The sequence below is a fragment of the Nicotiana sylvestris genome, chromosome 7, assembly GCF_000393655.2.
Source record: "Nicotiana sylvestris chromosome 7, ASM39365v2, whole genome shotgun sequence".
NCBI classification, from domain to species: domain Eukaryota; kingdom Viridiplantae; phylum Streptophyta; class Magnoliopsida; order Solanales; family Solanaceae; genus Nicotiana; species Nicotiana sylvestris.
Genome location: NC_091063.1, coordinates 8,509,315 through 8,525,668, shown reverse-complemented (window position 1 = coordinate 8,525,668; position 16,354 = coordinate 8,509,315).

The window sequence follows — 16,354 nt, the reverse complement described above, 5'->3', positions numbered from 1 at the left end:
AGGTCTCCATGCTACAACTACTCAACCATTATAATGGTACTCCAGATTTGTAATGTACTTCCATCCTCCAAACATATTATTTATTACTTTCTCCATATTGCTAGTTTTTACCTTAGTCTCTAGTAAGTTTACTAAATCTATATTTTTATTAGTACAAAGGAGTTTTACCTCCTTTTGTTTGTTAGGAGCATTAAAGCCCCTAACATTCCAGCTTAGCATGCTATCATGACCTTTTGGAGATAGGACAGTGCCTCCCCCATTTGAGACTCGTCTACTTTGTAATTGTTTGCATGTACTACTCTCACTTAGCACACTAAAAGTGTTGTGTCTTGCTAAAGAATGTTGTATTTGTTCCTTAAGAGACTTCCTTGTGTTATGAGGTGTCACCCATCCTTCTGCATTCATTTGTCCTCTTATATTTTTTTATTGACTCCTTCTCCCCCACTAGCTTTGTGATTTCAACTCTTGATGCTGCTACTGCTTGGTTATTCTCTCCCTGTTCTTTGTTTGTGTCTTTTACTTCTGGATCAACAGTTTATTGCTTTGGAGGGGCTGTTTGCTTCTTTCTCCTACAATCTTCCTCTGAGTGACCATACTTGTGACAATGTTTACATAGTACTGGCTTCCAGTCATATTGGATTCTTTGTTCAATCAATGCACCTTTTTCATTCCTGAATTGCACCTTGTCAGGCAGGGAAGAATCCACATATACTTCTATAAGGAGTCTAGCAAAATTGAGACCTATCTTATTCTCTGTATTCATGTCCACCATAAGGGGCTTGCCTATCATGCTTCCTATCTTACTGAGCCCTTTAGGACCCCAGTATTTGAAATCTAATCCAGGTAGTTTCACCCAAATTGGAATATTATAGAGTTCATCCCTGGTAAACTCCATATCCTTATGTCATTCCTTGACAATGAATGGCTTGTTGTCAAAATGATAAATCCCTCCCTACAGCACCTCATCTTTCCCAATTACATTGTCAAACCTCACCAAAACTATCCCATTTTCAGCATTGAGACCTTGTTGATGCCATGTTTATCACACCTCTTTTTTTTACGGGGGGGGGGGATATAAGGGAGTTTTTTCCAATTAAAGCGACATTATTCAAAATCGGATTATTTATTTAATTTTTAGAGTCGCCACTTGGGATATTTATTATGGTGTCCCAAGTCACCGATTTATTTTTTTTAAATCCCAAATTGAGGAAGATTGACTTCATTTAAAAAGTTTGTGAAACCAGAAAACTAGGTAAGGAATTTTGTTAACCCGAGAGATGGTGTTAGGCATTCTCGGGTTCCGTGGGCCTAGCACGGTCGCTCAAACTATTAATAATTGGCCTAATTATCTGATTTAATACATGTTTTAAAACATATTGTGCATCTTTAACTTTATAACCGCTTTTAATTATTTTAAAACCGCTTTTAGGATTTATAAAATTATTTCTTGAACAAGTTACGATTGTCGTACACTTGTCGTTATGGAACACACAGTAAAACACGCTACATGAAATGTACCCGTGATTCGCGACATATTTATTTTAATATTATTCGAAGTTGTTATGATCGGGTCACATGAAATGCACACCCGAATTTGGATTAGGTATCATGACTATGCCACGGAAACCGTACCCATAGTTAAGATGATTTAAAATTAATCGCGCCTAAAAGCAAGCTACAACGCTCAAGAATTAATTACTTCCTAAGTCTGGGATGAAATATGGAGTTCAATAGCTATGAAAATTGTTTTTGGAAGTGAAGAAATAAATTAGCTATGGAAATGTGGGTTAGCTTACTGAATGCAATTTTGAGAGTGAAATTAGGCATTCTCCCATCAATCAATTACACTTGGCCAAAGATGTAATGAAAGACCACAACTCTTTATTACATCTAAATGCATCAACATGAATCTATTAAGCAAATCAATGTTTTACCAATATAGCATCCAGAAATACATGCTAAACTTAGCGTAAATACCTACAAGAACCTAGTGAAATATAAGAAATCACTTAAACCATTAAATCTTTTTGTTTTCTTTTGAACAAAATCCGTCTAAAAATATCTTAAAAAATTACAAGGACAACTCTTAATTAATTATGTCCTGGTCATGCTCTTATTGAAACACTAATTACCAGAAAAAATTTTGGTCGTAAAATTTATAGATGTGACAATTAATGGCCAGGTCTATGAACTCTTTCACACTCCAATGAAATCACGGCATTGCAGAATTAATGATAAAATAAATTAGCTAGTGAGAACAACACATAATTTCACATGCTCAAAACTATATCATATAGATTCCTTTGATAGTGAAAATTATATAGTTGAGGGGGTGAATAGTACCTTGAAATAGAGAAAATGAGCAAAAGGTAACAACAGCTAACGGTATCGAGCTAAACTTCAGCAGCAACTTCAACTACTCAGCTCGGCAGCTCACAACTTTGATTTTAAATTCCAGAAACATCAAAAAGTATTACTAAAATTAGCAGAAAATCATATAATCCACTATTTTCTCAATAATCATTCTCGTGTAAAATGCACCACGGTTTTTGGTTTAGCTTTTAAGGTAAGATCTCCAGAAAAGGAAAATAAACAAAAAGAATCCACCACAACTATTGAAACGATGCACGCGTGTGTGTGCGTGTGTCTTCCTCCCTTTTTTGCGCAGGTTGATGAAGCTAGTCAGAAGAAGAAGAAGAATGAACAGCTGGGGGGGGTCTATTCTTAGCTTGTCTTAGCTGCTCGGTCTCTAATTTTTGGGGAGGGTTTTTCTGATATGTTTTGGAAGTAGAAGGAATGGAGGAGCAAGGGGGAAGTACGCCGCTGCTGAAGGGAAATTAGGGAAGGTCCCCTTGTGATTAGGTCTAGGTCCGTTTTTTAGAATAGGAAAATATGATTTTATTAGGTGATGGATATGGGCCAAATGGGTTGTGGGTTTGGATTAGGTTGAACGAAAAATGGGTTTAGACAGGCCCAAATTCATTATGACTAGGCAGCCTCCTTTTGTGCTTAGCCACCAATTAATTAACCTAACATATAAAGCTGAAAATTGCAAAATTAACCTATTTAATGATTTATCTAATAATTGACTAAATTAATTAACTAAAATGCATTCAAAAATCACTAAATTATTTTTTGTGTGAATTTCATGTATTAATTCTACAAATTAATGAGTAATTAATTCCTAAAGTGCAAATTAAACCTAAGATGGCATGAAATTAAAATGTGATAATTTCTATGTTTTTTCTCATGATTTTAAATTATTAAACATGCATGAAATGCAACTAAATAAAGAAAAGCTCCTAAAATCAACTAAAACTATTTTTGGTCTATTTTTAAGAGTTATTTCCATGCGGTGCAAAAATTAGGTGCTCATAGCTGCCCCTCTTTGCTCGAGAACATGAAGAGTTTTCGGGCAAAGATAAAGTGAGCAATTACGAGCAATTTTTGCCCGTTTGGTACTCCATTTGGAAGCATTTTGAAAAAGTTTGACCAAACCTTACTTTGGAGGTTGCCTACATATCCTTGACAATAAAGAAATCAGGTCAGTGTAGTTCTGGAAATTTTGGTAGCTGGAACTACCGAGAAGCTGTGATTTCACTGCTATTGCTGTTGTTACTGCTTGCTGATATCTTTATTACACCAAAATGAAAAATGAAAAATTAGCTAACTAAGCTTATCAACTACGAGTTACAAGATTCCTATATATAAACCTTCTAAAGCTTGATCTTGAGTCTTGGCTGGTTCTTCCTACATACTCTGTTCTGAATCTTGATGCTCGTTAGCTGCTTTCTTCAACTTTCCGAATCAAGGAGGGACATGCAAAGCTTGTGACTTCAATAATATTTTGAGCAGTCCACATCTTTTCTCCGCTTCTACACTTAGAGTTCACTTCTTTTCTTGTTCTTCTTTTCTTTTATTTGGATTAAGACTTCTTCTTTTGGCCATCTCAAATCTCGTGCCTTACGGTAAAAACCTGTTCAGGTACCAAAACAAACAAACAACGAAATTTTTCTGCCCTAGTTTTCATTAGGAAAATTTCGTGAGTTATTGTAACAAAAATTTAAACTACTTCTTTATTGAAAGCAATAAAATCAAGATTGTGTATCCTTGAGAAAAAAAGAGATTAGGGAGTGGAGACCTTATATCTAAAATAAAATCAACTAGGGATTGGAGGCCCTAAGTTGGAAAGATTACCAGGTTATACTGGCATCAACTAAGGAGTGGGACCCTACGTTGGAAAAGATTACCAGGTTATGCTGGCATCAGCTAGGTAGTGGGACCCTATGTTGGAAAAGATTACCAAATTATGCTGGCATCAGCTAGAGAGTGGGACCCTATGTCAGAAAAGTTATCGGGTTATGCCGAAAAAGTCATCGGGATATGCCGGAAGAGTTATCAGGTTATGCCGGAAGAGTCATCGGGTTATGCCGGAAGAGTCATCGGGTTATGTCGGAAGATTCATCGGGTTATGCCGGAAGATTCATCGGGTTATGCCGGAAGAGTCATCGGATTATGCCGGAAAAGTCATCGGGTTATGCTGGAAGAGTCCTCGGGTTCTGTCGGAAGAGTCCTTGGGTTATTCCGGAAAAATCATCGGGTTATGCCGGAAAAGTCATCAGGTTATGTCGGAAAAGTGTGATAACCCAAAAGGTCATCACTTGATTTACAAGTAAATTCTGTATTCCGAGGCCTTAGAAGCCTCCTTTTATCTCACCTCGATTTGTGTGGGCGCTTCGGGCGTATATCCGGAATGCTTTTATATGAAAATTTGATGAAAATGATAATTTGGCCTTTGAAATTGAATTTAAGTTAACTTCGGTCAATATTTTGGATAAACGAACCCGGAATTATGATTTGATTGTCCCGAAGGGTCCGTAAAAAAATATGAGACTTAGGCGCATGCCCGGAATTGAATTCCGAGGTTCCAAGCCTGAGAAATGAATTTTTGAAGAAAATTGTTTAACTGAAATTATAAGAGTTTTTAGAAATTTGAATGTGTTTGAATTTGATGGTATCGGGCCCATATCTTGGTTTTGGAGCCCGATACAGGTCTTATATGGTGTTAAGTCAAGCCTGTAAAATTTGGTAAGAAACGGACTTGATATGACGTGAATCGGACCCTCGGTTGTTAAAATTTGAACTTAAGAGTTCTTGAGATTTTTCTTTGATTTTGATGCTAAATTCGTTGTTAAAGATGTAAATTTGGCAATTTGATCACACGAGTAAGTTCATATGATGTTTTTGAGTTAGTAGACATGTTTTGTTTGGAGCCGCAAGGGCTCGGGTGAGTTTCAGATATGTTTCGGGATATTTTTACACTTAGGAAAGTTGCAGATTTGTTGTTTATGGTGCACAGACCTTTTGTGCATCGCGATCGCATAGTAACCCTCGCGATCGCGAAAGGGAAATTGGGACTGGGGTGGATTTGTTCTACGTGAACGCGTAACCTGGATCGCGAATGCGGAGCACTGGGAGGGATGCTCTACGCGAACGCGACCTATGGCACGCGATCGCTATGGTAAATTGGAGGTAGGCTCGAAAATTGTCATTCTTACGCGAACGCTGGTTCGCGAACGCGAAAGTCAGGGGGGTCAACCCTTCATGAACGCATAGGAGAACTTGTGATCGCTTAAGTCCTCAACCGGCAGCCCTTCGCGAACGCGGCAGGCCCATCGCGAACGCGATGAAGGCCTGCCAAGTCTTTTAAAACAGTAGCAAAAAACAGGCAGAACCCATTTACTCCATATTTTTGAACTCCCAAGACCTAGAGGTGATTTTCTTTACACAAATTCATCCCCAAAGTGTTGGTAATCAATTCTAAACTCTACTCTTTCAATTACTCAACAATTTTCATCACTTTTTAATCAAAAATTAAGAATTTTCATGGTAAAAATTGAGAATTTGGGTAGAGTTAGAGCTTTTTGAATAATTGGAATTTAGATCTCATTTTGGGGTTAGATTTCAAAACTTATTGCATTTTCGTGCTCGTGGGTGAATGAGTGATCGGATTTTGGTCCGAACCTCGAGTTTTGACCAAGCGGGCCCGGGGTCAATTTTTGACTTTTTGGGAAAAATGATAGAAAACCTATAATTAAGCATTGGGTATGAATTATTTAGCATATATTGATGTTGTTAAATTAATTTGGGCTAGATACAAGTAACTTGGAGGCGAATTCTAAAGGAAAAGCGGTGTTTGAGGCTTGAGTTGGCCGTGAAAATTCGAGGTAAGTGTTTGGTCTAACTTTAGCTAGAGGGAATAGGTATTGTGCTTTATTTGCTATGTGCTAGTGTAGTGTACGACGTATAGGTGTGGTGACGAGTATCTATACGTCGTTGTCAAGCATGTCCGTGAGTCTTAAATTATAATCGTTGTGTTCTTGATAAGTACTACAAATGCCTATATTGTTGATTCTCCGTGTTGGGCAAGGATTATGATTATTCTCGTGGTATTTGTTTATTGTTGAGTATTGGTTCCAGTTGAGGTTTCATTTGTGAAGTTAAATGTTGGTACAAGTTTGGTTATAGCTAATTCTCTTGTCGGGACGTATTTAATTATTATTGTAGGTTCCTTTGCCGGGATGCGTTTACTCTCATTGTTGATTCCCTTGTCGGGATATTGTTGCTTCCTTATTGTTTCCTTGACGAGATTCTTTTGTGATTGGTGTTGAATTATATAATGGGATCGGGTTACATGCCACAACAATATTATATGGGATCGGGTTGTACGTCGCAACATGGCGTAATAAGGGAGGACATAAGGGGTTGGGTTGCATGCCGCAACAGTGATATATGATTGGATCGGGTTGCACGCTGCAGCCGTGATATATGATTTGGATCGGGTTGCACGCCACAACAGTGTTATATGATTTGGATCGGGTTGCGTGCCTCAACAATAAAGAATAAAAGTGGATATTGATTTGTTACTATTTTCTTATTCTTACTGATGCGAACTTTAAAATGTTCTTTATGCTTTTCTCCTGAGTTACTGTTGGTACTTGATATTCCCTCGCAGCATGTTCCCCTTCCCATTGTTGTTGTTTGTAGTTCCCGTTATTATTACTTGTCGTATATGCTTTAACTGCACAAGTTTATTTGGTAGTCTTGTCCAAGCCTCGTCACTATTTTGCCGAGGTTAGGCTCGACACTTACCAGCACATGGGGTCGATTGTGCTAATACTACACTCTGCACTGTGTGCAGATCTCGGTACCGGAGCTTTTCGACCTTAGCGAGGTTGCTGCCTTCAGTCCAGCGGAGACCCCAGGTAGTCTTGCAGACGTCCGCAGGCCTTGGCGTCACCTTCTATACTTATATTCTGTTTTCATTTACTTCAGAGACAGATTGTATCTTTCTTTCCAGACAACTGTTTGTAGTATTCGTAGATGGTCCGTGATATTGTGACACCAGTTCTGGGTAGAGACGTATTTTGTATTTTTCGTACTAGTATTTGGCTAAGTTATCAGATTTCGTTTCCGCATTTCTTTTATTATTATTATTATTATTCCGTTGTTGATCGCCTGTTGATTTAAAAAATTTAAAAGGTTAAAAAAAAGGGTAATAAGATATATAATACTCGGCTTGCCTAGCTTTCACGAGTATACGCCATCACGACTCCCGAGAATGGGAAGTCCGAGTGTGACAAAAAGTCATCGGGTTATGCCGGAAAAATCATCGAGTTATGCCGGAAGAGTCATCGGGTTATGCCGGAAGAGTCATCGGGTTATGCCGGAAGAGTCATCGGGTTATGCTGGAAGATTCATCGGGTTATGCCGGAAAAGTCATCGGGTTATGCCGGAATCAGCTAGGGAGTGGGACCCTATGTTGGGAAAGACGCAACTAGGGATTGGAGACCCTATACTACCATGATTTTTTATTTTTCTTCTTCTTTCTTTTCATTTCATTTTTTTATTTAAGAAAATGAGTAAAAATGCAGGAAAGAATTTGGAGGAGACTTCCCTTTTGGATTGATTATTGCTGCAAAGTTGTTTTTAGCCCTTGCACATTTTCTTTTTTGTTGCACCTGCTTCTTGCAAGGTTGCTTTGGATTGCACTTGTTTCCTGTTTTTCAAACAAAGAACAATTTGTCAGTTTGAAATGGTGGTTGATTTTGTGGTCTTGATGGTTTCAATCATTTGATCTTGGCCCAACTCTATCAATAAAAATTCCCATTGCTCGCTGGCTTTCTGGAAATTGGTTTCACTTCTAAATCCGGGGATCTTGACTTCTCCCAAATTCCAATATGATGATTAACCCGTGTGGGGCTTGGCCTTTTTCTATCTTATTTTGCCTTTATGGGCACTTGACTTTGATTTCCTTTCTTTTCAAGAGTTTTTGACTCTAAAGCATCGGTCATCATGGCCAATCGAAGTTGACTTGATGCACCTGCTGAGGCTAGGTGCTTTCTTGAATTTTAGCATTTTGTCAAACGGAATTAGGCCGAAAGGGATTTAAAGAAAACTAACAATAGAATAAAGAATGAGGGTAAACAAAAAGTGTCCTTTTCGGGGAAAGGAAAGAAGGACTTATCTTGAGTGCATGCGGACTTCAATGAACATAACATGCCTTTTGGACTGGATACCTGATCCGTAAAAACCGTCTGACTCTCAGAAATTCATCACAACTTCTGCCTTAAAATCGAGAAACCTTGCGAGGACTCTATCGATGTCAATAGCTGTGAGGATCCTATTTTCGATCAGGGGCGCCCTTTGCGGGTTTTCACCAGCTGACCTCTCTCATTTCTTTTCTCACCATCGCCTTGTAGTGCTCTTTGTGAGTTTTCACCAATAAGACTCTCTTCTTTTAGTTTCTCTGCTTACCATCGGCCTTTGGTGCCCGTGGGGGTTTTAACCAATAAGACACTCTCATTTTATTTCTCTCATTTTGGTTGCATCGGATCCAAGTAACTGTATTCTCCGGTCCTTGAACATTCTCACCGATTGATCAAAAAGACTTGAAAGGATTTGGGTAAAAATGATTTGGACTGAATTACAACTTTGGAACCATTCAGGTGGGATTATGCGGAATCATTATAACATTTGCCCCAGTTTCACTTTTGGGGAAATTTAGATTTTTATTTTGGTGTGACTGAACCCTAGAGAGAGGCTTCCTACATATCCTTTCGGAATCAAGTCGAACGTAGTTCAGGGAACTTTTTTTTTTATTTTCTTTTGTTTTTTATTTTGTTTTGTTTTCTCTTTCTTTTTCCTTTCCTTTTTTCTCTCTTTTTTTTTGTTTTTTTTTCATTTTCTTTGTCTTTTCTTCCTTTTTTGTATCTTTCTTTTCCTTCTCCTTTTTCATTTTTTTTCTTCATTTCAGTTTTTTCAAAAAAAAAAAAATCAATAACACTTTCAGGTTCCAAAGAAGATAATCAAAGAATAGGAGCCGGCTCAAAGGGTTTGCAAAGGGTTGAATATTTGATAGTGAGAAAGAAAGTCTTCTTCATCCCAATCGGAGAACATTAATGCTATATAGAGGATCCAACATAGTACCTTTTGACTGCATTTGCATTGCCAGTTGTTTCAGGGACATAACCTTTGATGTTTCCCAAGTACAACGCACTCTTTTGGCAATACTCTTGTTGCAATGTATGGACCTTTCCAATCTGGAACCAATTTTCCTTCAGCTGTTCCAATTCTTTGCTTTATTTCCTTGAACTTATCTTCATTGCGATATAATTCATGATTCATTATTTCGAGGTCTGACAGCGTTTCAGGATCTAGGCATGAAGTCCGCAAGCATGTCATATTATTGAAATATGCATTTAACAGAACTAAAAAAAGAATAAGTAAAGTGAAATTAAGAAAAGAGACATTCCTGGATAATAAAATATTAACTTCATTTGATTTTTGATTTTTGATTTTTTTTTTGATTTTTTTTTTAATTTCAAATATAGAAGGGTTTACATCAGAAGTAAGACAATAAACTAGAACATTCGGACCACACCCTGAGATAATCCAGACGCAGAAAGGATAGTAAAACTGGCTACCGAGACTCCCGTTTGATGGGAAATTTTCAGGCTTGGCGACCCTTTTTTGGCTTTTCTTCTATCTCGACAATGGATGCAATGGCCTTCAGTTCCGGATCAAATTCCTCATCTTCACAAATAATTCCGACTATTGGCCCAGTGTTGTGAGCAGGCAACAGATTGTTCATCACATCAGGAGCTTCTTCATCCCAAAAAATGATTCTTTCAGCTTCATTATAGTCTTCAACTGCCCTTTTAAAGGTCCACTGGTCCTCTGTACTGTGTCCTACTGCTCCAGAGTGGTATTCACATCTAGCATCATCTCGGTGTAAGGGGAACTCGATGTTTGGCTGGTTCGGGTCTATTGGATGCAATAGATCTAGCCTGATTAGCTTTTGGAACAAGCTTGAATACTATTCACCAATAGGGGTGAACTGATTCTTTCTGAAAGGCACTCTTGGGCGAGGATTGTACTGGGGAACATTTGATTGAGGATTATCTAGAGCTTGGTAAGGATGGGAATTTATAGGAGGTGGAGCTCAGTTTTGTGTATGATATTGTGGCCGCGTGTAAGGTTGTGCATTCATCACCGCATAAGGAGGTGGTGTCATGGCATAAGCAGCATCTTGAAGGGGATAATAATGTTGAGGGACCTCAGGAAGCATATGTGATTGGTTGAATAACCTGTAGGGCCCCCCGAGCTGGAGGCCATCATGGCTCCTTCTTCTCTCCCCGTTCCATTTATCAAACCTTTTGAATCCTTTTGAACATCTAGTGATGTGGATTTAAAAGCAGCATGACTCAAGATTCGACCCGTTTTTAGCCCACTTTCTACCATCTCCCCAATTTTGATAGCCTTAGCAAACGGCTTTCCCGTAGAAGACATCATGTTTTGGAAGTAGTCCGCCTCTTGGGCCTGTAAAAAGACCGTGACCATTTCAATTTTGTCTATTGGAGGCTTTACCCTGAAAGCTTGCTCACGCCATTTGAAAACATATTTGCGGAAGCTTTCCGCGATTTTCTTTTTCAAATTGGACAAAGAGTTTCTGTCGGGAGCGATGTCCACATTATACTGGAACTGGCAGACAAAATCTTGGGCCATATCATCCCATACGTACCAATGAGTAATTTCTTGATCCATATACCACTCAGAAACGATTCCGGTGAGGCTTTCCCCAAAATAGGTCATTAGCAGCTCCTCTTTTCCACCAGCGCCTCTCAACTGGTTACAGTATCGTTTCAGGTGAGCGACCGGGTCTCCATGCCCATCGTACTTTTCAAATTTTGGCATCTTGAAGCCCGCTGGCAAGTGGACATGGGAAAACATACAGAGGTCAGAGTATGAGACATTTTTTTGGCCAATTAGACCTTGCATGTTTTTCAGGCTTTATTCCAGGCTCTTTATCTTCCGAGCCATTTCCTCTTGCTCGGGATTTTAACAACCTTTTCTTGCTCCCCCGAGAGATCATATTGCGGAGGTTGAGTGAAAGAGTACGGGGTCACATATGTTATTTCTGATTGAAGTTATGGACCCTAAAAGGTGAACATTGGAGGCTCAATATACGGCCGTGGTAAAGTTGGTTGTGCTCTGGTGCAAACTGGTGCTGCAGAGAACAATATTGGAGGTGCCTAGAAACTGGTGTCTGGGGGCGAACCACAGAAGGCATGCCAGGAACATTGGACAGCATTGGATGGTGCCCGCATGGGATGAGAGGGTTGGGCACAGGGGCGTTGGTAACCTCACCTGACATGGGGATCAACTCAGGAAACCCAGGGATTGCACTTGGCAGTTCCTTGCCATTAGACCATAGCTGTCACACCTCCTTTTTTACCCGAAGAGGGGAGGGGATATAAGGGAGTTTTTCCAATTAAAGTGATATTATTCGAAATGAGATTATTTGTTTAATTTTCAGAGTCGCCACTTAGGATATTTATTATAGTATCCCAAGCCACCGGTTTATTTTTTTAAAATCCCAAATCGAGGAAGATTGACTTCATTTAAAAAGTCTGCGAAACCAAAAAACTAGGTAAGGAATTCTATTAACCCGGGAGAAGGTGTTAGGTATTCCAGGATTTCGTGGTTCTACCACGGCCACTTAAACTATTAATAATTGGCCTAATTATCTGATTTAATACATATTTTAAAACCTATTGTGCATCTTTAACTTTATAACTGCTTTTAATTATTTTAAAACCGCTTTTAGGATTTATGAAATTATTTCTTGAACAAGTTACGATTGTCGTACACTTGCCGTTTTGGAACACACCGCAAAACACGCTACATGAAATGTACCCGCGATTTGCGATATGTTTATTTTAATATTATTCGAAGTTGTTATGATCGGGTCACATGAAATGCACACTCGAATTTGGATTAGGTATCATGACTATGCCACGGGAACCGTACCCATAGTCACGATGATTTAAAATTAATCGCGCCTAAAAGCAAACTACGACGCTCAAGAATTAATTACTTCCTAAGTCTGGGATGAAATATGAGAGTTCAATAGTTATGAAAATTGTTTGTGGAAGTGAAGAAATAAATTAGCTATGGAAATGTGGGTTAGCTTACTGAATGCAATTTTGAGAGTGAAATTAGGCATTTTGCCATCAATCAATTACACTTAGCCAAAAATGTAATGAAAGACCACAACTCTCTATTACATCTAAATGCATCAATATGAATCTATTAAGCAAATCAATGTTTTATCAATATAGCATCCAGAAATACATGCTAAACTTGGCGTAAATACCTATAAGAACCTAGTGAAATATAATAAATCACTTAAACCATTAAATCTATTTATTTTCTTTTGAACAAAATCCATCTAAAAACATCTGAACAAAATTACAAGGACAACTCTTAATTAATTATGTCCTAGTCATGCTCTTATTGAAACATTAATTACCAGAAGAGGATAGAAAAATTTTTGGTCTTAAAATTTACATATCTGACAATTAATGGTCAGGTCTATGAACTCTTTCACACTCCAATGAAATCACAGCATAGCAGAATTAATGATAACATAAATTAGCCAACGAGAACAACACATAATTTCACATGCTCAAAACTATATCATTAGATTCATTTGATAGTGAAAATTACATAGTTGAGTGGGTGAATAGTACCTTGAAATAGAGAAAATGAGCAAAAGGTAACAGCAGCTAACGGTATCGAGCTAAACTTCAGCAGCAGCTTCAACAACTACTCAACTCGGCAGCTCACAACTTTGATTTTAAATCCCAAAATAGCAAAAAATGTTACTAAAATTAGCAAAAAATCATGTAATCCACCGTTTTCTCAATAATCATTCTCGTGTAAAATGCACCACGATTTCTGGTTTAGCTTTTAAGGTAAGATCTCCAGAAAAAAGGAAATAAATAAAAGGAATCCACCATAACTGTTGAAACAACGCACGCGTGTGTGTGCGTATGTCTTCCTCCCTTTTTTGCGCAGGTTGATGAAGCTAGTCAAAAGAAGAAGGAACGGCGGGAGGGAGGAGGGGTCTGTTCTTCGCTTGTTTTAGCTGCTCGGTCTCTAATTTTTTGGGAGGGTTTTTCTGATATGTTTTGAGAAGTAGAAGGAATGGAGGAGCAAGAGGGAAGTGCATAGAAGGAATGGAGGAGCAAGAGGGAAGTGCGTCGCTGCTGAAGAGAAATTAGGGAAGGTCCCCTTGTGATTAGGTCTAGGTCTGTTTTTTAGAATAGAAAATTTTGATTTTATTAGGTGATGGCTATGGGCCAAATGGGCTGTAGGTTTGGATTGGGTTGAACGAAAAATGGGTTTAGACAGACCCAAATTCATTAAGACTAGGCGCCTCCTTTTGTGCTTAGCCACCAATTAATTAACCTAACATGTAAAGCTGAAAATTGCAAAATTAACCTATTTAATGATATCTAATAATTGACTAAATTAATTAACTAAAATGCATTCAAAATTTACTAAATTGTTTTTTGTGTTGTGAATTTCGTGTATTAATTCTACAAATTAATGAGTAATTAATTTCTAAAGTGCAAATTAAACCGAAGATGGCATGAAATCAAAATGTGATAATTTTTATGGTTTTTCTCATGATTTTAAAATATTAAACATGTATGAAATGCAACTAAATAAAGAAAAACTCCTAAAATCCACTAAAATTATTTTTGATCTATTTTTAGGAGTTATTTTCATGCGGGGCAAAAATTAGGTGCTCACAATGTTTACCCCACTATCTTTGTATGTAACTGTTAAGTACATTGAAAAGAGGGTGTGCTCCCAGCACATAACAGACAATGGTATTTTTCAAGAAATCAATTTCAGATGTAATATCTTCGAGTTCAATCTCACAAATTGTTGTTTCTCCATGCTTACTTGGATTCACATATTCCAATTTGAAGCCAATTTTCGCAACTTTTGTGATATCAAAGTTTTCCCAAATTGATTTCTTAGCCCTAGTTTCTTTTACTTCTTCAGCTTCATCTGCCCATGATTTCCTGCCAGTGTTGTTTCGCACTTGATTTCTTCCAGATTGTTGTATCGGTATTCCTTCCTCCCATTCCTGCACTACCATTTTTACTTTTTCCACTTTTCCCACAGCTTCATTTTTCTCCGCCATTACTGTTTTATTGGAGATTGCTTCAATTGCTGAATCAATCTCCAATTGTGATGGTAATTCAAATCTGCATGTCATTTCTTGTTGATTCTCTTCCTTCTCCTTGCCTCGAAATTTCTCAATTTCACCTTCCTTGGTCGCCATTTTTAGGTTTTGACTGTTACTGCAATTCTCCATTACTTCATGATTTACTTGATTTCCTCGCTTCTTCGTCAGATTTGTTGCTTGTTTACATGATTCTCTTTCTTCAATCATCTTCTGAGTAGGAATTCGAGTCTTCTTCCCCATGGATGCACACATTTATTTAACATGCATCGAAAGAGAAACAGAGTTCGCACGTCAAGTAGGTTCTTAAAAGGGTTAGAGTTAATCCTTAGTGAGCGTTGGGAAGAATCCTACTGGATAGTAGGTCATAATTTTTTCACCTTTTGAGCCGGGTGTTTTCCACGTAAATATACTTGTGTTCTTTACTTTCAGCATTTATTATTCCGCAACAGTAGTATAAGGAACACATAGAAGAACCAGGTCCTTCTATAATCTACGCACGCAAAAAATTGGACACCATACAAATCTCCCCCTCCCCCCCCTCCCTCCTCTTGTGTGGTATTGAAGTATAAAACATCATTGTCTCTTTTCGTCCTCTTTAGCCGAGTGTCTACTGGAAAGAACCTCTCTATATCCGGGGTATGGGTAAGGTCTGTATACATAACACCCTTCCTGAACCTCACTTGTGAGATTTTACTGAGTTGTTGTTATTGTTGTTGTTGTTATATTATATACACAAAAAAGACTGAAGAGTCTCTATCTTTTCTTCCTTTCGCGTTAAGAAAATTATGGGTGGGTATCAATCGGTTCGGTTCGGTTGTGAGTGTTGGCATATTGGTTATCGGTTTATAAATATGCTAAACCGATAACCGAACCGATAAGATTTCGGTTATTAGTTATCAGTTAATCGGTTATCAATCGTTATCGGTTTACCCGATAAAATAACTCAATCTAGATTCTAGAGGGAAGAAGTCCTAAAGGATAATGTGTATCGTATAAAGAATATGATAAACTTTCTCTAATGTTGTAAACCCTCTCAAAGAATATGATAAACCTTACAATATTGTTTCTCTATGTGTTAGAATGACAAATTTGGAAGGGTTACAACAGTAGATCGAGAATTGGGAGAACAGAAACATTTAAAGGATAAAATAATATTTTTATAAAGTTTATTGGGTTATTGATTAACCCGTTAATAAAATTGGGTAAATCGAGACCTGAGCCGATAACCCAATAGTAAAATAATACTAAACTGTTACTGTATCGTTAACCCAATAATCCAATACTAATAACTCAGTAAAATTTTTTCGATTCGGGCTATCGGTTTTACGGATATATGCCCAGCCCTAAAGAAATAGCCTAATCGACTAGTGAAAAATCCAGGATTACGTAAGGCATACATGGTATGAAAGCTTTAGCAGGAAAAGAGGAATCTTATTGCTTTCTGATCGAATTGAATTTCATCTGATTTGATCAGCCTAGAGTACCCCCCAATGTTAAAAGCTGCTTCAGATGTATTGTAAAACTTCACTTTATACATAAAGTAACTTCTGTTTTCTTACATTAACAAAGTTAATATAGTACGTTACGCTACTTGTCCCATCACAAGTAGTACTTCAAAAAAAATGAAAAGAAATTACCCTCGTGCAATGTCTCTCAGAGCAGAAACTCAGTGGAATAGTGATTAAACAAAAGGTAGTAAAAAGAACTATTAGTCCGTACCGGCAATGACTCATAACAATCATACTT